General features: G+C 43.7%; 1 protein-coding gene across 1 annotated transcript in view; it reads left to right on the forward strand.

Annotated features, from left to right (window-relative positions):
• The window catches only part of LOC139278526 (transcriptional regulator QRICH1-like), a 229,132-nt gene that overhangs the window by 77,595 nt on the left and 127,848 nt on the right, over positions 1 to 23,689 (forward strand). The gene's annotated exons all lie outside the window — the stretch shown is intronic.

Raw genomic sequence — 23,689 nt, forward strand, 5'->3', positions numbered from 1 at the left:
TAATGCACCAGGAAAGGTAAGATAGTCCCTGTGCATCCGACTGTCACATCATGTTGCCTTTACCTTGAAGCTTATTGTTAGTTTGAATCCTAGCATGGCAAGTTATGGAACTGAATTCAATAAATCTGATAAGATGTGGGCTACCACCAGAAAATAACCATGAAAGCTGCAGGATTGTTGTAAAAATCCAACTGATTCACTAATGTCCTTCAGGGACATGATTCTGCCACTCCTGTTTGGTCTATACCAATTCCACATTATGTGATTAACTCTTACTGCCCTCAGGGCAATAAAAACTGTCTTGCCTGGATTACCCATTTCCCAGAAACATGTAAAATGTCTGTACAAATATGCACAACATTACTATCAATGTACTCTCCTGTAAATAGCAGGCTAAGAAAATATACTAAAGTAACACAAATATATAAACCAATGTGTAATTATTCTCTCCTTTTTTAAATGTTTATAGCTTAAATGGTTAAATGCTGGACTGCTTTCCTGTTTGGAGGCTTAACAATTGGCTTCATAACAAAAAGTTCACAAAAATAAAAATGAATAAATAAAATAAACTTAGAATTAAACCATTATGTTTGTATCTTATATGGGTTTCTTGCCTTCTTTTACAAAGAATGGGCTGAACGGAGAAATATAAATGTTTGTACTGATACTCATTGCTTAATAACATAACCTGCTTAATTGCACTAAGGTTTCCTATCCCAATCTTATGCAGTTCAAGAGGTGTTTTAGACAGAATGGCCTGGATTTTGCCGTCAGTATGACAGTGTGCTCTCAGAGTACGCCCGCATACTGCCTTTGAAATGGACAGCAAGTTAAGGACATGCACTAAATTCCGAATTTGCGATCTGTCAAATTTCTAATTGCCTGAAAATGTTATGGCTGGTGTAAACAGGCGCAGCAGCCTGTTTGCACAGTGCAAGGGGCTTATCATAGAATCATAGAAATTTACAGCACGGAAGGAGGCCATTTCGACCCATCGCGTCCGTGCCGTCTGACAAAGAGCTATCCAGCCTAATACCACTTTCCAGCTCTTGGTCCGTAGCCTTGTAGGTTACGGCACTTCAAGTGCATATCCAAGTACTTTTTAAATGTGGTGAGGGTTTCTGCCTCTACCACCATTTCAGACAGTGAGTTCCAGACTCTCACCTCCCCCTGGTTGAAAAAACTTCCCCTCAAATCCCCTCTAAACCTCAATTCAATTACTTTAAATCTATACCTCCTGATTGTTGACCCCTCTGCTATCAACCCTATATAGGCCCCTCATAATTTTATACACTACAATTAGGTCTCCCCTCAGCCTCCTCTGTTCCAAAGAAAACAACCCCAGTCTATCCAATCTTCCCTCATAGCTAAAATTTTCCAGTCCAAGCAACATCCTCGTAAATCTCCTCTGTACCCTCTCTAGTGCAGTCACATCTTTCCTGTAATGTGGTGACCAGAACTGCATGCAGTACTCTAGCTGTGGCCTAACTAATGTTTTATACAGTTCAAGCATAACCCCCCTGCTCTTGTATTCTATGCCTTGGCTAATAAGGGTATGCCTTCTTAACCACATTATCTACGTGGCCTGCTACCTTCAAGGATCTGTAGACATGCACTCCAAGATCCCTTTGTTCCTCTACACTTCTCAATTTCCTACCATTTATTGTGTATTCCCTTGCCTTGTTCGCTCTCCCCAAATGTACTATCTCACACTTCTCTGGATTGAATTCCATTTGCCACTGTTCTGCCCACCTGACCAGTTCATTGATATCTTCCTGCAGTCTACAGCTTTCTTCTTCATTATCAACCACATGGCCAATTTTTGAATCATCTGCAAACTTCTTAATCATTCAAGTCTAAATCATTGATATATATACCACAAAAAGCAAGAGAACTAGTACTGAGCCTGCAGAACCCACTGAAAACAGCCTTCCAGTCACAAAACACCCATCAACCATTACCCTCTGCTTTCTGCCTCTGAGTCAATTTTGAATCCAACTTGTCATTTTGCCTAGGATCCCATGGGCTTTTACTTTTGTGATTAGTCTGCCATGTGGGGCCTTATCAAAAGCCTTGCTAAAATCCATATACACTACATCAAATGCACTACCCTCATCGACCCTCCTGGTTACCTCCTCAAAAAATTAAATCAAGTTAGTCAGACATGACCTTCCCTTAACAAATCCATGCTGACTCTCCTTGATTAATCTATGTCTTTTTAAATGAAGATTTATCCTGTCCCTCAGAATATTTTCCAATAATTTTCCCACCACTGAGGTTAGGCTGATTGGCCTGTAATTACTCAGTCTATCCCTTTTTCCCTTTATAAACAATGGTACAACATTAGCAGTCCTCCAGCACCACACCTGTAGCCAAAGAGGTTTGGAAAATGATGGTCAGAGCCTCTGCTATTTCCTCTTTTGATTCTCTTAACAATACACATCAATAAAAATAATCTTCATTTTGGTGAAAATCCTTTCCTTTAATGGTTATTAGCTACCTGCAGACTTTGACATTTAAACAGAATTTGTTTTTAAATCAGTTCAGCAATGAATATTATTGCTTTATATGAATTGTTTTATTGTGAGGACTCCACAGCAATCTTACTTTCTCCCTTTTTCCAAACTGGAGCCAGCTGGCCATGAAGCATCAACAGCCAAGAGTGTAGACAAGTGATTTACTCCCTGACCTTTCTCCAAAGCCACTCCATTTAAGTCATTGGAAGCTGTACAATCTGATTGGAGCCCGGTCCACTGATAAGAACATAAGAAATAGGAGCTTGAGTAGGCCATTTGGTCCCTCATGCCTGCTCCGCCATTCAATAAGATCATGGCTGATCTGTTCCTGGCCTCAACTCCACTTCCCCACCCGCTCCCCATAACCCTTGACTACCTTATCATTTAAAACTGTCTATTTCCACAAATACATTCAGTGACCAGCCTCCACAGCTCTCTGGGGTAGAGAATTCTAAAGATTTACGATCATCTGAGAGAAAAAAATTCCTCCTCATTTCCGTTTTAAATAGACAACCCCTTATTCTGAAACTATGCCCCCTAGTTCTAGATTCCCCCACAAGGGGAAACACCCTCTCTGCATCTACCCTGCCAAGCCCCCTCAAAATCTTATACGTTTCAATAAGATCACCTCTCATTCTTCTAAACTTCAATGAATATAGGCCCAACCTGCTCAACTTTTCTTCATATGACAACCCCTTCATCTCAGGAATCAACCTCATGAACCTTCTTTGAACTGCCACCAATGCAAATACTGTATATCTCTCCTTAAATAAGGAGACCAAAACTGTACGCAGTACTCCAGGTGTGGTCTTTATCAATGCCCTATACAGTTGTAACAGCACTTCCCTACTTTTGTACTCAATCCCCCGTGCAATAAAGGCCAACATTCCATTTGCCTTCCTAATTACTTGCTGTACCTACAAGCTAATTTTTTGTGTTTCATGTACAAGGACCCCCAGATCCTTCTGTACAACAGCATTTTGTAATCGTTCTCCATTTAAATAATAATTTGCTTTTTTATTTTTCCTACCAAAGTGAATAACCTCACATTTTCCCACATACTTCATCTGCCAAATTTTTGCCCATTCACTGAGCCTATCTATATCCCTTTGCAGATTCTTTGAGTCCTCCTCACAACTTGCTTTCCCACCTATTTATGTATCATCAGCAAATCTGGCTACATTATACTTGGTCCTTTCAACCAAGTCACTGATATAAATTGTAAATAGTTGAGGCCCCAGCACTGATCCCTGTGGCACCGCATTAGTTACAGTTTGCCAACTTCAAAATGACCTATTGATCCCGACTCTTTGTTTTCTGTTAGTTAGCCAATCCTCTATCCTGCTGATAAAATACCGCCAACGTCGTGAGCTCTTATCTTGAGCAGTAACCTTTTATGTGGCACCTTATTGGATGCTTTCTGGAAATCCAAATACATGATATCTACTGATTCTCCATTATCCACCCTGCTCGTTACATCCTCAAAGAACTCCAGCAAATTTGTCAAACACGATTTCCCTTTCATAAAACGATGCTGACTCTGCTTGACTCCATTATGATTTTCTAAATGTCCTACTACTACTTTCTTACAGGTGGTCTCCAGCATTTTCCCAATGACAGATGTTAAGCTGACTGGTCTATAGTTTCCTGCTTTCTGTCTCCCGCCATTCTTAAATAGGGGCGTTACATTTCCGGTTTTCCAGTCTGCCAAATTTTTGCCCATTCACTGAGCCTATCTATATCCCTTTCAGAATCCACAGAATTTTGATACAACTAATGCATCCACTATCTCTGCAGCCACCTCTTTTAAGATCCTAGGATGCAGGTCATCAGGTTCAGGGAACTTGTCCACCTTTAGTCCCATTAGTTTGCCTAGTACTTTTTCTCTAGTGATAGTGATTGTTTTAAGCCTCACCCCCCGCCCCCCAATAGCCCCTTGATTATCAATTATTGGGATGCAGTTAGTGTCTTCTACCGTGAAGACCGATACAAAATATTTGTTCAAAGTCTCCACCATTTCCCTGTTTCCCATGATTAATTCCCCAGTCTCAACTTCTAAGGGACCAACGTTTACTTTAGCTACTCTCTTCCTTTTTATATATCTGTAGAAGCTCTTACTGTCTGTTTTTATATTTCTTGCTAGTTTACTCTCATAAGCTAGCTTCTCTCTCTTTATCATTTTTTTAGTCGCCCTTTGCTGGTTTCTAAAAATTTACCAATCCTCTGGCCATCCACAATTCTTCCCAAGAGGATCCTTCACTATGAGATCATTAATTAATCCAGACTCGTTACATATTACCAGATCTAAAATAGTCTGCTCCCTGGTTGGTTCGAAGAAACCATCCCGCATACACTCTATGAACTCTTCCTCAAGGCTACCTTTGATAATTTGATTTGTCCAATTAATATGAAGATTAAAATTGCCCATGATTATTGCCATATCTTTCTTACAAGCCTCCATTATTTCTTGATTTATACTCTGTCCTACAGTGTGACTACAGTTTGGGGGCCTGTAGACCACTCCCACCAGTGACTTCTTTCCCTTATTATTTCTTATCACGTTGCTGTTTGTGGGAGCTTGCTGTGTGCAAGTTGACTGCCGCGTTTCCTACATTACAACAGTGACCATACTTCAAAAGTACTTCATTGGCTGTAAAGCGCTTTGAGACATTTGGTGGTCGTGAAAGGCGCCATATAAATGCAAGTCTTTCTTTTCTTATCTCCACCCAAACTGATTCTACAACTTGATTCTCCACCCAAACTGATTCTACAACTTGATCCTCTGAGCCAATATCATTTCTCACTATTGCACTGATCTCGTCCCTTATTAACAGAGCTACCCCACCTCCTTTTCCTTCGTGCCTATTCTTACGGAATGGCAAATACCCCTGAATGATCCCAGGTATGCTTCTGCACACGGTGCGTTCCTTTGGGGCCTGGCAACAGGTAAGTGCGCCTTCGGTTCGGATGCCGGCGGCGTAATCCATAATTGCGCCACTGACCGCAAAATCGGGGCTGTTGAGTTGCTGGTACAAACAGTAACTGCTAAATGACGCAGACTTATTTTCCAGAAGAGCAAATTCATGAAAAGTAATTTTATGTGTGGCTTCTAAATTTTAATTGAAAAAAGCCTTAGTTTACAAATTTCAGTAAAATGTCTTACAAGATTTTAACCGAACAGTCCTTTAAGGGAGAAGTACATAATACCTCACACCACTTAACTGGTGTATTTGCTAGTGTTGCTTTAAATAGTCACTATCTGTTTTCTATTACAAACACATAAAAGAATGATGTCAATTGCATCACTTCCACACAATCTTATCAGAACAGAAATAAATCACGGATCTTCCGCCTATTCTTTCCCAAAGAAAAACAGATTTGGCGAATAATTTTATGAAGACATTCCCCTTTTAAAGTAACGTGGCTTTAAAATCACACAAAGGAGAACTAAAACACTGTTTCAGAAGTGTGTTTGATGGATTGTGTGTTTCAGCAGCTTGATATAAACACACTTAAGCACATCCTAGATCCTCTGGAACAGTTTCATTTTAGGGAGGGCGGGCTTATGGGTGCCTAACACGTACAATGCAGCAGTCTACGTATAATCCTACTCCTTAAAGCGGTATCACTGCCACACTCTGTTCATTTTGAAGGTCAGATGTCAACAACAAAGAGTCTCCGTAAAAAAAAGTTATTAAATAACATGGGGTGTGACGGAGCAAAGCGTCTCAAAGGGCACAAGATTAGCGAGAAGCGTGAATGTGACGGCAGCTGGTTCACTGGGATCTTCCCTCATGCATAACCGGAATTTACATTAGAAATGGCCTCACTGGTGTCGGGACTGCCGCCCCAGTATATAGCAGCTTTGCAATGATTGCCATGAGGTTGGGTAATTGTGCACTTCCCGATCTTCTTACCTGCAAAATTTTTAGTGAATACCAATGTGACTAATAGGATGGGGATAATGACAGTCCCGATGGACACTACTCTGTCGAAGGGGAGTTCTAGCTTTAGTTGAACCATGAAGGCTGCAAAGGGCGAGCCTTTCTCATCTTGTTGCCCCGGAAGGATGAGCTCCTTGAGCTTTTCTCCAGCTAATAGCGCAGTAGCCATGTCTGGATGGTGATCTATGATGTTGTGCATTCGTCACTGAGTGCAGATATGATCCCTACAACCGGCTTCTGCTGGATCGTCCTTTTTGCTCGAAAGCGACCGAATTCCCAAAAGATCGCTTTCTGTTAACATATTAAGAAAAAAAAGCATCATGTTCATATATGCAGACACGCCAAATAGCAGGGGGGGGGAATAAGCACTTAGATCATCCGCCAATTAGCGGAACCACTACATCACTGCACCAAGATACATCCCAGGTCGCTCAGCTGAAGTGGAACACTCTATCTCATCCCCCTATCTCCATTGACCAAATTACACTGAAGCATTAGTTTATTGATTATAAGAACATACAAAAGTGTGGAAAGAAGACAATTCAGCTATCCCCTGCTCCTTATGCCAAAAACCGAAACTGTTCTACATGTTATAAATTTTAAAAAGATGCACCAATACAAAGTATCCTTCACTCACCGAGTCGGTCAGACCAAAAGTGTTGATGTTGAAATCCGCTGTTTCAAATTTTCAGCAATGACATTCCTTAGTGAATCGGAATAAACAAGTCTTCACCGCTGTGGCTGGAATTTACATTGAGAACACGATGGTTGGAGTTTACCATTCGCCCTCATCATTCATAAGTGCACGATTGGATTTTGTTTTTACCTTCTGCGGTGTAATCGCCGCTGTTTATCTGACAACTTTCAGCCAGCCGGTCAGAATTGGTGGGGGAGAATATTTACAAACGTCGACGGGTGTGCGGGAGGACCAGGAACAAATCCAACAGAAAAAGGCAAGCGTGCCGCAGAATACAACTGGGTTCAGCACCATAGCCAGCTCTGTGGGAGGGGGTGCTGTCCATTCATTGTGGATCGCGAGGTAAACACGTGAAACTGCAGCGAAACTGCCATTCCACAGCTGGACGGGCAACTGGACAGAGCACCGGGCTGCGTCCACTTCAATCTTCACACCACACAGTAAATCATCTGCGGCTTGAGGCTCGCCATGTGCGGCACAACCTCAGACAAATCGTTTGGATCCGCTGCTCGCTGAGATTTAGGCTGCAATCGAGATGGCTGCTGGAGTCTTCAGTTTAGCATGCAGCACGTTTGTGGCAAACGCCATCAGGTTGGTCCCTAGGAAACAACATGCCCGACTCATGACGTGTCTTTTCCCTTTCATGTTATTTTGTGAAGAACGACATTGCTGACATTAAAGCAGTATTTTATTTTACAACCAAACTCATTTGCATTTTTGATGTACAAACGTGTGATATTCACGTTAAGCTTTGAGTTTGAAAAATTGTTCTCCTCAGCATCAACACTTCACTATTATATCAGTAGTTCCCAGCACTCTTAAAGTCATAACACCTCACTGTTGTCACGTTAGTTAAAAAAAAAAATCCTTCAAAGATTTTGATTCCAAAGATTCCTGGTCACTGTTTGAATGGTAAAAGACTAAATCCCATTTTACTGTATTTTTTTTTATCTTTACAATTCTGGTCACCACATTACAGGGAAGATGTGATTGCACTAGAGAGGGTTCGAGGCGATTTGCCAGGATGTTGCCAGGACTTGAGAATGTTTGCTACAAGGCAAGATTGGATAGGCTGGGGTTGTTTTCTTTGGAACAGAAGAAACTGAGGGGAGATTTATTTGAGGTGTATAAAATTGAATGGTCGAGATAGAATGGATAGGAAGGAACTATTTCCCCTTGGTGGAGAGGTCAGTAATCAGGGGGCACAGATTTAATGTAATTGGTAGAAGGATTAGAGGGGAGCTGAGATTTCTTTCACCCAGAGGGTGGTGGGGGTCTGGAACTCAGTGCTTGAAAGGGTGGTAAAGGCAGAAACCCTCATCACATTTAAAAAATGCTTGGATATGCACTTGAAGTGTCATAATCTACAGGACTATGGACCAAGAGCTGGAAAGTGGGATTAGGCTGAATAGTTCTTTTCTGGATGGCATGGACATGATGGGCCAAATGACCTCCTTCTGGACCGTAAACTTCCATGATTCTATGGTTATTTTACAATTCCAGTCACACAGTGGGATAAAACGTTTCCTACGCTTGCTACTCATGGCGGCCTATTATCCAAAAACAAAATTGTGATTGTGTGCCATTTCTTCCATGCACATTTTCCTATGTTCTTAGCATCGATAAACACATGGTTTTATATATAACCTCTCTCACAAAGCTGCTGAACTAAGTGCCCAGTATGGGGTCAAGTAAGCTTTCGAATTGTTCAGTATTGCTGGTTTGATAAGCCTTGCTTGGGTCCTGATTCTTTGAGTGCACTTCAGACCATAGTCATCATTTATTAGTACATCGTGCCAACACTAGGGTAGGGCCAGCACCTCACTGAGGGGCTTCCCTAGACTCAGGCAGGGAAGCATCACTATGGATGCACTTTGTTTTCTGGAATTACCAAGTTGAGGGACCCCTAGAGAGCAAGAAATGCTCTTACCAACTTAAGTCAACTAATCTGCCCTTCTGTACATCTCCAACTTAAAGTAACATTGAACATAGCCTTACTTATTCAACATAAATGGCAACCCATTTATGTTGAATATGACAATGACATTTAACTCAGAATACTTCTGTTGTTACATTCTCTTTTGCACAGAAATATCCTGGTTCTCTTTTTATTTGTTTTCAAGTCTATTGTAGTGACACACCATTAATTTGTCAGGCCAACCACACACATGGAAGCAATTCGAGAATTGCCACATTTGCATTTAATATCATGTTTTAATTTTTGCGATGACATTGTGTGTATTTCAAGTATTCCGTGTGAATAACATACGAACATATAAACATGATGGGCAGGGAAAAACAGTTGGTCCATCAAGCCTGCCCCACACACATGATGCCTCGAGCCTCATGACTAGACCCTTTCTACATAGGAACATTCAACTGTTTCTTCACTCCATTTTAACTCCTTTGCTCCAAAATCCTTTAATACCCCTGTATAAAAAAAATCTATCAATCTCCGTTTTGACATTTTCAATTGATCTAGCCTCAATAACTTATTTGTTGGGTGGGGGGGGGGAGGGGGAGAGTTCCAGATTTTCACTACCATTTGTGCGAAGAAGTGCTTCCTGACATCACCCCTGAACTGCCTAGCTCTAATTTTAAGGTTATGCCCTGTTGTTCTGGACTCCCCCATGAGAGGAAATAGTTTTTCTTTATATACCCTGTCAACATAGGAATAGGAGCAGGCCATTCAGCCCCTCGATTCTCTCTGCCATTCAATTTGATCATGGCTGATCTGTATCCTAACTCCATCCACCCGCCTTGGCCCCATATCCTTTTACACCCTTGGCTAGAAAAAAACTATCGATCTCAGATTTAAAATTATGAATTGAAATAGCATCTACTGTCTTTTGTGGATGACAGTTCCATACTTCTACTAACCCTTGCGTGAAGAAGTCTTTCTTAACTTCTCTCCTAAATAGCCTGGCTCTGATTTGAAGGTTATGACCTTGCCTGAGACTCCCCAACCAATGGAAAAAATTTATCTCTATTTACTCTATTTATTCCTTTCAAAATCCTAGAAATCTCAAATCTTCCTTAACCTTCTATATTCCAAGAAATACAAGCCTAATTTATGTAATCTCTCATAATCTAATCATTGGATGCCTGGTAACATTTTGGTGAATCTGCCCTGCATTCCTTCCAAGGCCACTATATCCTTTCTAAGGTGCAGTGCCGAGATGTGGTCTAACCAGGGCTTTGTATACCTATAGCAAAACTGCCTTCCCTTTATATTCTAGACCTCTAATTATAAAGGCTAACATTTATTAAGCTTTTTTGAATACTTTTTGTACCTGACTACTACATTTTAGTGATCTTTGTACATGGGCCTTTTAATCTCTTTGGACTTCTAATGGTCCTAGCTTTTCACCATTTAGAAAATATTCGGATCTATCTTTTTTGATCCAAAATGGATGTCCTCATGAAATCCATCTGCCACAGTTTTGCCCACTCACTTAATGTATCAATGTCTCATCTAATTTTATGCTGCTATCTACACTTCTTCATCATCGTAGGCAGTCCCTCGAAACGAGGATGACTTGCTTCCATGCCAAAAAGGGATGAGTTCACAGGTGTTTCAATGAAGGACCTAATATTCTAGGTCCTGAACTACATATTGTAGGGTGGAAGATGCCTGTGCGTGGATTTTTTTAACGTGTGGTGGCCGTTGCACACCAGCCACCACACGGGCTTGACAGAGCTAGGTCTTGGTCCAGTAGCAAGGATTAACCAAGACGACCGGAGACCTGCTCTGCTGCACGGATTTAGCGCGCACACATATCGCAGTGTGGGCTGGCCCGTGCTGTCCCTAGGCCCACACCTCTTCTGGCTCCGAATGTGTGCCTCTCCTGGGCCCCAATCACATCCCTCTACAATCTCTCGCCGCTCCTCCGCCCCGACCTCGCCGCTCCTGCTGTATCTGCCCACGCTTCAATCAGCGACCTGGACCTTTATGACGTCACTCTTCGCTGCCGTTGCCCTCCTGCACCAGCTCGCGCTGCACCTTGCACTGGTACACCACCATGCTGCCCATGGCTGCAGCTCCTTTTATGGCCCCAACCTGCCGCTGATGGTCTCTCACAGGTCGCGGCCACCAATTACTGTGCTACCAATTACATAAATTATGCAGCACAGAAACAGGCCATTCGGCCCAACTATTGGTGTTTATAATCCACACAAGTCTCCTCCCATTCCATCTACCTTATCTTAGCCTATCTTTCTATTCCTTTTTCTCTCATGTATTTGTTTAGTATCCTTTTGAAAGCATCCAAGCTATTTTCCTCAACAATTTCCTATACAGTATTCTCGATTTCTCCTTATTTCTCTATTCGATTTATTAGTAACTATCTTGTATTTATGGTCCCTAGTTTTAGATTCTCCCACAAATGGAAACATTCTCTTCACTTCTACCTTGTCCAACACATTCATAATTTGAAAGACCACTATCGGTTCTTCTCTAAGTCTTCTCTTTTCTGACTTGTTCAATCTTTCCCGATAGCAGTAATCTCTCAGTTCTGGTACCATCCTTGTAAACCTTTGTTACACTTTCTCCACTGATTCTATGTGCTTTTTATAGTATGGATACCAGAACTGTGCACAATACTCTAGGTGTGGCCTGACCAGGGTCCTATACAAGTTTATCATAACTTCACTACTTTTGAATTCTATGGGTTAGACTTTCGCCTTCATTGTCGGTAATTTTCTCGGCGATACAGCTGTCTTTCCGCCTGGCAAAAGTTTCCCCTTAAGTTTTTTCAATGTTATCACCCACATCTGAAGACGCCCGCCGGGACCAAACGGCCAACGTGCAACCCCGAGAACAACCGCCAGGGCGTAAGTTTGGCCTCAACCGCCAACGCCCAGATCACCGAGAGAACCAACCTGTAAAAGCTGCTTAAACAGGGCGGTAGGTGAGTACTCTGCAAAGAAAGGTAAGTTAAAGGTTCTTTTTTTAAAAAAAAATTTCAAACAGCGATTAGGTATAAAAGTGTCTTGGGAATGCTTTGTAAGTTTTTATTAAAACATTTTTTTTTAAATTTCCCCCCTTCCCTAGACCCAACCGCAGCCTTGGACTAAATTTTAGCACTTACTGTCCATTCTGGTAACGACCGCCTATGTTACTAACTTTCCACTTAACCGCCGAGGAAACTGCCGACAATGAGTGTGCAATGCCCATTTCCTTGCCAGGCAGTTAATTTGAATTACTTTAAATATAAACATGGAAGTTCTCTCCAGCATTACTCACTGAACGTTAACGGTTCTTCTCAGCGGCAATCGGGCGTTGAGGGGCTTTTGGGAAAATCTAGCCCTATACCCCTAAAAATAAATCTGTGCTTTGCTAGCCTTTTTAATTGATTCATTGAGTACTTCATTGGCTGTAAGTGCTTTGAAAGATGCTATATAAGTGTTAGTCTTCCATCCTTCTCTCCTTCCCTTCTTTCCTCCTTCCCTCCTTCCTTCCCTTCCTTTAATGATTTGTTCACCTGTATCCCGAGATTCCTGTGCTCTTCTACCCCATACAATTCTTATTTTCTGAGGTTCTGGTGATGTTTCTGTTTTTCCTACCAAAGCGCATCACTTCACATTTGTCTGTGCTGCTACCTGTGCACTTCCCATCAGAAGTGTGCGTGCACATCTTGAACGTCATTTTGGGATCTTGGGTAGCCATGCAATCCTGAAAAACGGGCTGTACACAGTTCAATTTAACTCCCAGCATGTTTAAGGAAAACAGTTGTGCGAGCTTTTCTCTTTTGACTGTAATATTCTAATACCACAAAAAAACACTGCAATGCAGGTCAGGAATGAGAATTCTTAAAAAAAAAATCACATAAAACACCAGAAATAGTGACTTCGGGTATTGCTGTGCCTAAATTTTGAACGTAAAATAACTCCCATTCAAAATGGGCATAAATGAGGAAAATCGCATTCTGTGGGTTTTTTGCTTTGTGGTCGGAGCATTGTTGATGAGATAGTGGGATTTCGGTGGACATAACTTGGGAGTGCCGCAAATGATCGAGATAATTTGAGCACAGGAAATTACGAGGAAATTCTGGGCCCATGTTGCATCAGTCATTTGCCTGTCCATTAACCTTTCTATGTCCACCTGAAGTCTTTCACTGTCTTTCTTGTTGCCAAACCCCCTACTTTTGTGTCATCAGCAAATGTTGATATTATGCTTCCTATGCCAAAGTCCAAATCATCTATCTATATCGGGGACAAAAAGTATCATATATACTGAGAACAAACGTACCATATGTATCATATGCCTAAATCTTTAAATAAACCTCTTCTAAGACACATGATCGAGCACTTTCTGAAAATCTATATACACCATATTTATTGCATTCCCTTTATCAGTCCAATCAATCACTTCTTCGAATAATCGATTAAACTTAGCAAAGATGACTTGCCTTTATCAATTTTCTCCATCCCTGACTAACCCGTGCATTTCTAAATGCTCACTAATTTTATCTCCTTTTTTAAAGTATGCGAATGGATCGCCGCCAGCCAAATCCCTGCCCACCTCTCCCACCACTCCTTATTCGGGTTTCTCCAATCTGAGTTGTATTTTCTCAACAGCACTTAAGGCATCCTGGTCATGTTGACAATTTAGCATGCGATTCCTCCTTAACCTATTTACGTATTTACTGAGGCGTACGAAAGCATCCATAAGACAAAGGTCCTCCACCCGCCTGTCCTCGCCACACAGCACTGCCCCCCAGTCATCAAGATCCATGGCGTGGCCCTGGACAACGTGGACCATTTCCCATACCTCAGGAGCCTCTTATTAACAAGAGCAGACATTGACGATGAGATTCAACACCGCCTCCAGTGTGCCAGTGCAGCCTTCGGCTGCCTGAGGAAAAGAGTGTTTGAAGCCCTCAAATCTGCCACCAAGCTCATGGTCTACAGGGCAGTAGTAATACCCGCCCTCTTGTATGGCTCAGAGACATGGACCATGTACTGTAGACTCCTCAAGTCGCTGGGGAAATACCACCAAAGATGTCTCCGCAAGATCCTACAAATCCCCTGGGAGGACAGACGCACCAACGTTAGCGTCCTCGACTAGGCCAACATCCCCAGCATTGAAGCACTGACCACACTTGATCAGCTCCACTGGGCAGGCCACATTATTCGCATGCCAGACACGAGACTCCGAAAGCAGGCGCTCTACTCGGATCTCCTTCACGGCAAACGAGCCAAAGGTGGGCAGAGGAAGCATTACAAGGACACCCTCAAAGCCTCCCTGATAAAGTGCAACATCCGCACTGACACCTGGGATTCCCTGGCCAAAGACCGCCCTAAGTGGAGGAAGTGCATCCGGGAGGGCGCTGAACACCTCGAGCCTCATCGCCAAGAGCAAAAATCAAGCGCAGGCAGTGGAAAGAGCGTGTGGAAAACCTGTCCCACCCACCCTTTCCTTCAATGACTATTTGTCCCACCTGTGATAGGGACTGTGGCTCTCGTATTGGACTGTTCAGCCATCTAAGGACTCATTTTTAGAGTGGAAGCAAATCTTCCTCGATTCCGAGGGACTGCCTATGATGATGACGATGATGACCATGGATTTCAATAGGGTTGATCATCCATCTGTTTTCATCATCCTTCCTCCTTGGCCCATGTCCATGGCCTTATTTTTGAAAAATGGTGATTGTTTTTACAACTGAATGGCTTACTAGACCATTTCAGAGGGCATGGAGAGTTAGTAGAAATGGATGGAGTCCTTACAGGAAGCAGGTTAGGAAGAAATATAATCCAAGAAGTTGTAGGAGCAGGTTAGCTTGTCATAATGTCTGTGGAAACAGAGAAACATAGAAACATAGAAAATAGGTGCAGGAGTAGGCCATTCGACCCTTCGAGCCTGCACCGCCATTCAATGAGATCATGGCTGATCATTCCCTCAGTACCCCTTTCCTGTTTTCTCTCCATACCCCTTGATCTCTTTAGCCGTAAGGGCCATATCTAACTCCCTCTTGAATATATCCAATGAACTGGCATCAACAACTCTCTGCGGCAGAAATTCCACAGGTTAACAACTCTCTGAGTGAAGAAGTTTCTCCTCATCTCAGTCCTAAATGGCCTACCCCTTATCCTAAGACTATGTCCCCTGGTTCTGGACTTCCACAACATCGGGAACATTCTTCCCTCATCTAACCTGTCCAGTCCCGTCAGATTTGGACGAGGGGATTAAATGTAGTATCTCCAAATTTGCGGATGACACTAAGTTGGGTGGCAGTGTGAGCTGCGAGGAGGATGCTATGAGGCTGCAGAGTGACTTGGATAGGTTAGGTGAGTGGGCAAATGTATGGCAGATGAAGTACAATGTGGATAAATGTGAGGTTATCCACTTTGGTGGTAAAAACAGAGAGACAGACTATCATCTGAATGGTGACAGATTAAGAAAAGGGGAGGTGCAACGAGACCTGGGTGTCATGGTACATCAGTCATTGAAGGTTGGCATGCAGGTACAGCAGGCGGTTAAGAAAGCAAATGGCATGTTGGCCTTCATAGCGAGGGGATTTGAGCACAGGGGCAGGGAGGTGTTGCTACAGTTGTACAGGGCCTTGGTGAGGCCACACCTGGAGTATTGTGTACAGTTTTGGTCTCCTAACTTGAGGAAGGACATTCTTGCTATTGAGGGAGTGCAGCGAAGGTTCACCAGACTGATTCCCGGGATGGCGGGACTGACATATCAAGAAAGACTGGATCAACTGGGCTTGTATTCACTGGAGTTCAGAAGAATGAGAGGGGATCTCATAGAAACGTTTAAAATTCTGATGGGTTTAGACAGGTTAGATGCAGGAAGAATGTTCCCAATGTTGGGGAAGTCCAGAACCAGGGGTCACAGTCGAAGGATAAGGGGTAAGCCATTTAGGACCGAGATGAGGAGAAACTTCTTCACCCAGAGAGTGGTGAACCTGTGGAATTCTCTACCACAGAAAGTTGTTGAGGCCAATTCACTAAATATATTCAAAAAGGAGTTAGATGTAGTCCTTACTACTAGGGGGATCAAGGGGTATGGCGAGAAAGCAGGAATGGGGTACTGAGGTTGCATGTTCAGCCATGAACTCATTGAATGGCGGTGCAGGCTCGAAGGGCCGAATGGCCTACTCCTGCACCTATTTTCTATGTTTCTATGTTTCTATGTTATATGTTTCTATGAGATCCCCTCTCATCCTTCTAAACTCCAGTGAATAAAGGCCCAGTTGATCCAGTCTCTCCTCATATGACAGTGCGGCCATCCCTGGAATCAGTCTGGTGAACCTTCGCTGCACTCCCTCAATAGCAAGAATGTCCTTCACCAGAAATGGAGAGAGAGAAGTCCAGAAATGGAACTGTTAGAGCTGAAGGATGGGTGGAAATCCTTACAATATCTTAACTATTGTGTTTCTGTCTTCTGACCATAGCATGTTGAGTTTTTGAAAGTGTTCTAGTGCATTGGTGATTGCATCCCTCAGAGAGTTGACAGAAGCAGATAGTATTACTATTAAATTGGTTATGTCTTTGAGTTCTGCCACATTGTGAAAACATTTTTAGCTTCCTTAAATTCTTGATTTTGTTTATCCTTTAATCATCTTAAAAATCTTAATTAGATCACCACTTATTCTTCTATACTCTATGGCATTATGGGCTTGGAGATTGGGATGCCATTGTGGCTGGAAGAGGCAGAGGAGAAGGAGCATCATTCAAGAGTCCAGAGACCTGCAGTTGCAGAGAGAAGAGGCAGAAGAAGAGAAGTTCGCAGGAGCCCGCACCCCACTAGCATGTATAGGCTGAATACTTTGTGCCTACAGCTCAGCGAGGTGCAGGCTCTCCATTACCAGGGCAGCCATCACAGAGCTATTTCACCCACTGCAGCACCAAGTGTAGCCCAATACCAAGTCATGATCATCCTTGCCTGTGGCTCTGAAAGTCACTGTGACCCTATATTTTTATGTTCTAGGGTCATTCCAGGCTGCAGCAATAGTCAACCACCTTTGCATGCCGGCATCAAGCAAGTGACGGATGTGCACGTCACAAGAGCCAATTACTTCATCTCCTTCCCTATGGAGGCCACAAAGCAGGAAGTGAGAGCTCTGGGTTTTTCCAGAATTCCAGAAATGCTGGCTTCTCCCAGGTGCAGGGCACCATCGACTGCTCACACACAAAGCCTTGTCTGTTCCAACACAAGACCCTGGAGTATATGTCAACAGGAAGGGCTTCCATTCGCTGTATGTGCAGTTGGTGTGCGGTGACATGCAATACATCATGCAGGTTTGTGTCAGGTATCCTGGCAGCTGTCGTGATGCCTTCATCCTGCACCATGAGTAAATTGCCCCTCCTTTTTTACCCAGACCATTGGGTCAAAGGCTGGCTATTTGCAGACATGGCTCGTGACACCTCTCAGTAACCCTCACACAGAAGCAGCGATGAGATATAATCAAGGCCATGTCTTCATCAGAGCTCATCACAGGCAGTCCCTCGAAATCGAGGAAGACTTGCATCCACTCTAAAAGTGAGTTCTCAGATGACTGTACAGCCCAATACGGGAATTACAATCTCTGTCACAGGTGTTTTCTGCATGCTCTCGCCAACGAGACTCAAGGTGCTCAGCGCCCTCCCGGATGCTCTTCCTCCACTTAGGGCGGTCTTTGGCCAGGCATTCTCCTTCAAACACCAGCTCTAACATCCACAATTGGCTGAAGGCACTTCCCCTTTAAGAGATGCAGGCTACTTTTAAATTGCGGGAGCCCTGCCGGATCTCCCGCTCAAGCCCTCCCCCACCCACACACCCCATGGGTAAACTGCCAATTACAAATGCGAGTAGCGCTGACAGCTCACCTGTATTATGGAAATGAGGCAAATAGTTCAAAAAGGCACGGGCGCATGTCAGCTGGTTCGGGCAGGCATCGCCAATTTCTCGCCAACTTTGTGCCCATTTATTGCGCTACATTAAAAATGGCCCTCCATGTTCCTGAAATTGATTTGCACTGCATAATATTCAATATATTCATAGGATGAATATTTTTATGAAGTTACATTGTAATTTTTAATAAGTGTTTAACATAAAAAAAATCAACTACACTGAATGAATATCACCACTTCAGTACAATAAACATCTGATAGATGCAGCTGCGTTTGGTTGCATTGTTCCTTACTACAATATGTAATCAAAGTCACTTTAGCATAACAATCAAGTTAATTGATGTAGAATTAAAATTTGCATTTATTTAGTAGGCGAAGTTATGATATCAGTCCTACTGTACTTGGCTTTGTTTTAGAATTCAGAGATAGTTAATATAAACATTTGTAATCAGGAGAATAAAGCTTAGACAAATGCGTGGGCTATAGCATTGATTGGTGCAAAGAAGTAAAATATGTTGCTATCCCTACTGAAAGTGCAAGGGGAATTATGGGCGAGAAGTGGCTCAGAAACTCTGAGTTGGCGAGGGGAAAACTGGCCAAGACTCCTGCTTCTTCTGGCTGCCCATTGGCCACTACAAAAAGAGCATGTGTGTGAACATTAGAAGAGGATAGGATCATACCGTGGTCAAGTAGCCTGCCCACAATCACTGTCAAGCCTCATGTATGAATAGTGGTTACTTGGCTGAGGCATCAGAGAACAAGCAGCCCCTGCAGAACTGTTCCCCAGGAAAAGTCACTGGGGTTAAAACATTTTCTTTATCACGTTGGTGCTAAGCATCTTTTGGGCGAAAATCAGGCAGTGATGTTTAGTGTTCACCCCTCCAGTCTTCGCTCCATGGATAGAAACGTAGAAACATAGAAAATAGGTGCAGGAGTAGGCCATTTGGTCCTTCGAGCCTGTACCACCATTCAATATGATCATAGCTGATCATGCATTTCAGTACCGCATTCCTGCTTTCTCTCCATACCCCTTGACTCCTTTAGCCGTAAGGACCACATCTAACACCCTTTTGAATATATCTAACAAACTGGCCTCATCAACTCTCTGTGGTAGAAAATTCCACATGCCCACAACATTCTGAATGAAGAAGTTTCTCCTCATCTCGGTCCTAAATGGCTTACCCCTTATCCTTAGACTGTGACTCCTGGTTCTGGACTTCCCCAACACCGGGAACATTCTTCCTGCATCTAACCTGTCCAATCGCATCAGAATTTTATAGGTTTCTGAGATCCCCTCTCATTCTTCTAAATTCCATTGAATACAAGCCTAGTCAATCCAGTATTTCTTCTTATGCCAGTCCTGTCATCCCAGGAATCAGTCTGGTGAACCTTCACTGCACTCCCTCAATAGCAGGAATGTCCTTCCTCAGATTAGGAGACCAAAACTGTACACAATATTCAAGGTGTGGCCTTACCAAGGCCCTGTACAACTGTAGTAAGACCTCCCTGCCCCTATACTCGAATCTCCTCGCTATGAAGGCCAATATGCCATTTGCCTTCTTCACCGCCTGCTGCACCTGTATGCCAACCTTCAATGACTGATGTACCATGACACCCAGGTCTCGTTACACCTCCCCCTTTACCAATCTGTCACCATTCAGATAATAATCAGCCCTCCTGTTTTTACCACCAAAGTGGATAACCGCACATTTGTCCACATTATACCGCATCTGCCATGCATTTGCCCACTCACCTAACCTGTCCAAGTCACCCTGCAGCCTCTTAGCATCCTCCTCACAGCTCATACTGCCACCCAGCTTAGTGTCATCTGCAAACTTGGAGATATTACATTCAATTCCTTCGTCTAAATCATTAATGTATACTGTAAATAGCTGGGGTCCCAGCACTGAACCTTGCGGTACCCCACTAGTCACTGCCTGCCATTCGGAAAAGGACCCATTTATTGCTACTCTCTGCTTCCTGTCTGCCAACCAGTTCACTATCCACGTCAGTACATTATCCCCAATACCATGTGCTTTAATTTTGCACACTAATCTCTTGTATCGGACCTTGTCAAAAGTCTTTTGAAAGTCTAAATACACCACATCCACTGGCTCCCCCTTGTTCACTCTACTAGTTACATCCTCAAAAAATTCTAGAAGACTTGTCAAGCATGATTTCCCTTTCATAAATCCATGCTGACTTGGACTGATCCTGTCACTGCTTTCCAAATGCGCTGCTATTACATCTTTAATAATTGATTCAAACATTTTTCCCACCACTGATATCAGGCTGATCGGTCTATAATTCCCTGCTTTCTCTCTCGCTCCTTTTTTAAAAAGTGGGGTTACATTAGCTACCCTCCAGTCCATAGGAACTGATCTAGAGTCTATAGAATGTTGGAAAATGACCACCAATGCATCGACTATTTCTAGGGCCACTTCCTTAAGTACTCTGGGATGCAGACTATCAGGCCCTGGGGATTTATCGGCCTTCAATCCCATCAATTTCCCTAACACAATTTCACGCCTAATAAGGATTTCGTTTAGTTTCTCCTTCTCGCTAGACCCTCGTTCCCCTAGTATTTCCGGAAGGTTATTTGTGTCTTCTTTCGTGAAGACAGAACCAAAGTATTTGTTCAATTGGTCTGCCATTTCTTTGTTCCCCATTATGACTTCACCTGATTCTGACTGTAAGGGACCTACATTTGTCTTCACTAATCTTTTTCTCTTCGCGTATCTGTAGAAGCTTTTGCAGTCAGTTTTTATGTTCCCCGCAACCTTATCTCATATTCTATTTTCCCCCTCCTAATTAAACCCTTTGTCCTCCTCTGCTGAATTCTATATTTCTCTCAGTCCTCAGATTTGCTTCTTTTTTTGGCCAATTTATATGCCTCTTCCTTGGATTTAACACTATCCCTAATTTCCCTTGTAAGCCACGGTTGAGCAACCCTTGCTGTCTGATGCTTACTGTTAAAGGCTCAATGACCAGGGCAGAGAGGAGGCAGGACATGGGGTATCCTTGTCTGGTCCTCCTATTGGAGGCAGAATGAGGTGAATGGGCAATGGCTGTTTGTGGCAGTCATTATATAGGATTACATAAGATATATGACACAGAAACAAACCATTCAGCCCAACCAGTCCATGCCAGTGTTTATGCTCCACTCGAGCCTCTTCCCATCTTTCCTCATCTAAATCTATCAGGGTAACTATTATGTATGTAAACCTGTAATTACCATGTCTAACCACCAGAGGGCTTATCCCCTGGAGTTCCAAGGGATCCCACAATCCCTTGGGAGCACCTGTATATAAGGAGTACTCACAGGCTGGAGAGGCACTCTGAGATCTGTAATAAAGGACGACGGTCACACTTACTTTGAGCTTGCAGTATCTAGTCTGACTCTTTATCCAAGATATAACAACTGGCGATGACATACAGATGACGAATCCCAACGCAACAATGCAGAAAACTGTGGGCATCCTGGAGAAATTTTCGGAGGGAGATGATTGGGAAACCTTCGTGGAGCGACTTGACCAATACTTCGTGGCCAAGGAGCTGGAAGGAGAAGGGAACGCTGCCAAACAAAGGGCGATCCTCCTCACCGTTTGCGGGGCACCAACGTATGGCCTCATGATAAACCTGCTCACTCCAGCAAAACCCACAGTCAAGTCGTACAATGAGTTATGCACACTGGTCCGGGAGCATCTAAATCCGAAGGGAAGCGTTCTGATGGTGAGGTATCGATTCTACACGTACAAGAGGTCTGAAGGCCAGGAAGTGGCAAGCTATGTCGCTGAGCTAAGGCACCTTGCAGGACATTGTGAATTTGAAGGACACTTAGAGCACATGCTCAGGGATTTCTTTGTACTTGGCATTGGCCATGAAGTAATGCTTCACAAACTTTGAACTCTGGAGACCCCAACCTTGAGTAAAGCCATAGCGATAGCCCAGGCATTCATCGCCAACAGTGACAATACCAAACAAATCTCTCAGCACACGAGTGCTGCTGCAAGTACTGTGAACAAAGTAATGTTGTTTTCGAATCGAAATGTACATGGCAAGACTTACATACCTGTAGCTACACATCCGCAGATGCCTCAGAGTCCGCCATCAAGGGTGATGAATACAAGGCAATTAACACCTTGTTGGTGCTGCGGGGGTGATCATCGATTCCATTCATGCTGCTTTAAAGGATACGTTTGCAATGGCTGAGGAACAATGGGACACTTCCAACGTATGTGCAGGCGAGCTGCAAACTCTGCTAATCTTGCAAACCGCCAATTTGCAGAGGAGTACAGATCCACGGTGGATCATGGCAAACCAAAGCCTCAAACCGAAGAGGCAGAGGTATATGGGGTGCACACATTTACCACAAAGTGTCCCTCGATAATGCTGAAGATTGAATTAAATGGACTCCCGGTGTCCATGGAGCTGTACACGGGCGCAAGCCAGTCCATAACGAGTAAAAAGACTTTCAATAAGCTGTGGTGCAACAAGGCTTCAAGGCCAGTCCTGACTCCCATTCGTACCAAACTTAGAACGTACACAAAGGAACTGATTCCCATAATTGGCAGTGCTACCGTAAAGGTCTCCTACGATGGAGCAGTGCACAACTTACAACTCTGGGTGGTACCGGGCGATGGCCCCACACTGTTCGGCAGGAGCTGGCTGGGAAAGATACGCTGGAACTGGGACGACATCCGAGCGCTTTCGTCCGTCGACAACACCTCATGTGCCCAGGTCCTAAGCAAGTTCCCCTCGCTGTTCAAACCAGGCATCGGGAAGTTCCAAGGAGCAAAAGTGCAGATCCATTTGATTCCGGACGTGCGACCCATCCATCACAAGGCGAGAGTGGTATCTTACATGATGAGAGAGAGGGTGGAGATCAAGTTGGACATGCTGCAACGAGAGGGCATCATTTCGCCGATCGAATTCAATGAGTGGGCTAGTCCGATTGTTCCAGTCCTCAAGGGAGACGGCACCGTCAGAATCTGTGGTGATTACAAAGTAACTATCAATCGTTTCCCACTGCAGGATCAATACCCGCTAACAAAGGCAGGCGACCTATTTGCGATGCTGGCGGGAGGGAAAACGTTCACGAAGCTGGACTTGACCTCGGCCTGCATGACGCAGGAGCTGGAGGAATCTTCGAAAGGCCTCACCTGCATCAACACGCACAAAGGTCTCTTCATTTACAACAAATGCCCTTTTGGGATTCGATATTCCAGAGGAACATGGAAAGCTTGCTGAAGTCGGTCCTGCGCACCGTGGTCTTCCAGGACGACATTTTAGTTACAGGTCGGGACACTGTCGAGCACCTGCAAAACCTGGAGGAGGTTCTTAGTCGACTTAATCATGTGGGGCTCAGGCTAAAATGATCGAAGTCCATTTTCCTGGCACCTGAAGTGGAGTTCCGGGGGAGAAGAATCGCGGCGGACGGCATCAGGCCCACCGATTCGAAGACGGAGGCAATCAAAAATGCACCAAGATCACAGAACGTGACGGAGTTGCGGTCGTTTCTAGGACTCCTGTACCATTTTGGTAACTTCTTACCGGGTTTTAGCACATTGTTAGAACCCCTGCACTCTTTTACTGCACAAGGGAGATGAATGGGTATGGGGTAAAGGCCAAGAAAATGCCTTTGAGAAAGCTAGGAAGCTGTTATGTTCAAACAAATAGCTTGTGTT

This window comes from Pristiophorus japonicus, chromosome 13 (assembly GCF_044704955.1).
Source record: "Pristiophorus japonicus isolate sPriJap1 chromosome 13, sPriJap1.hap1, whole genome shotgun sequence".
Lineage (NCBI taxonomy): Eukaryota > Metazoa > Chordata > Chondrichthyes > Pristiophoridae > Pristiophorus > Pristiophorus japonicus.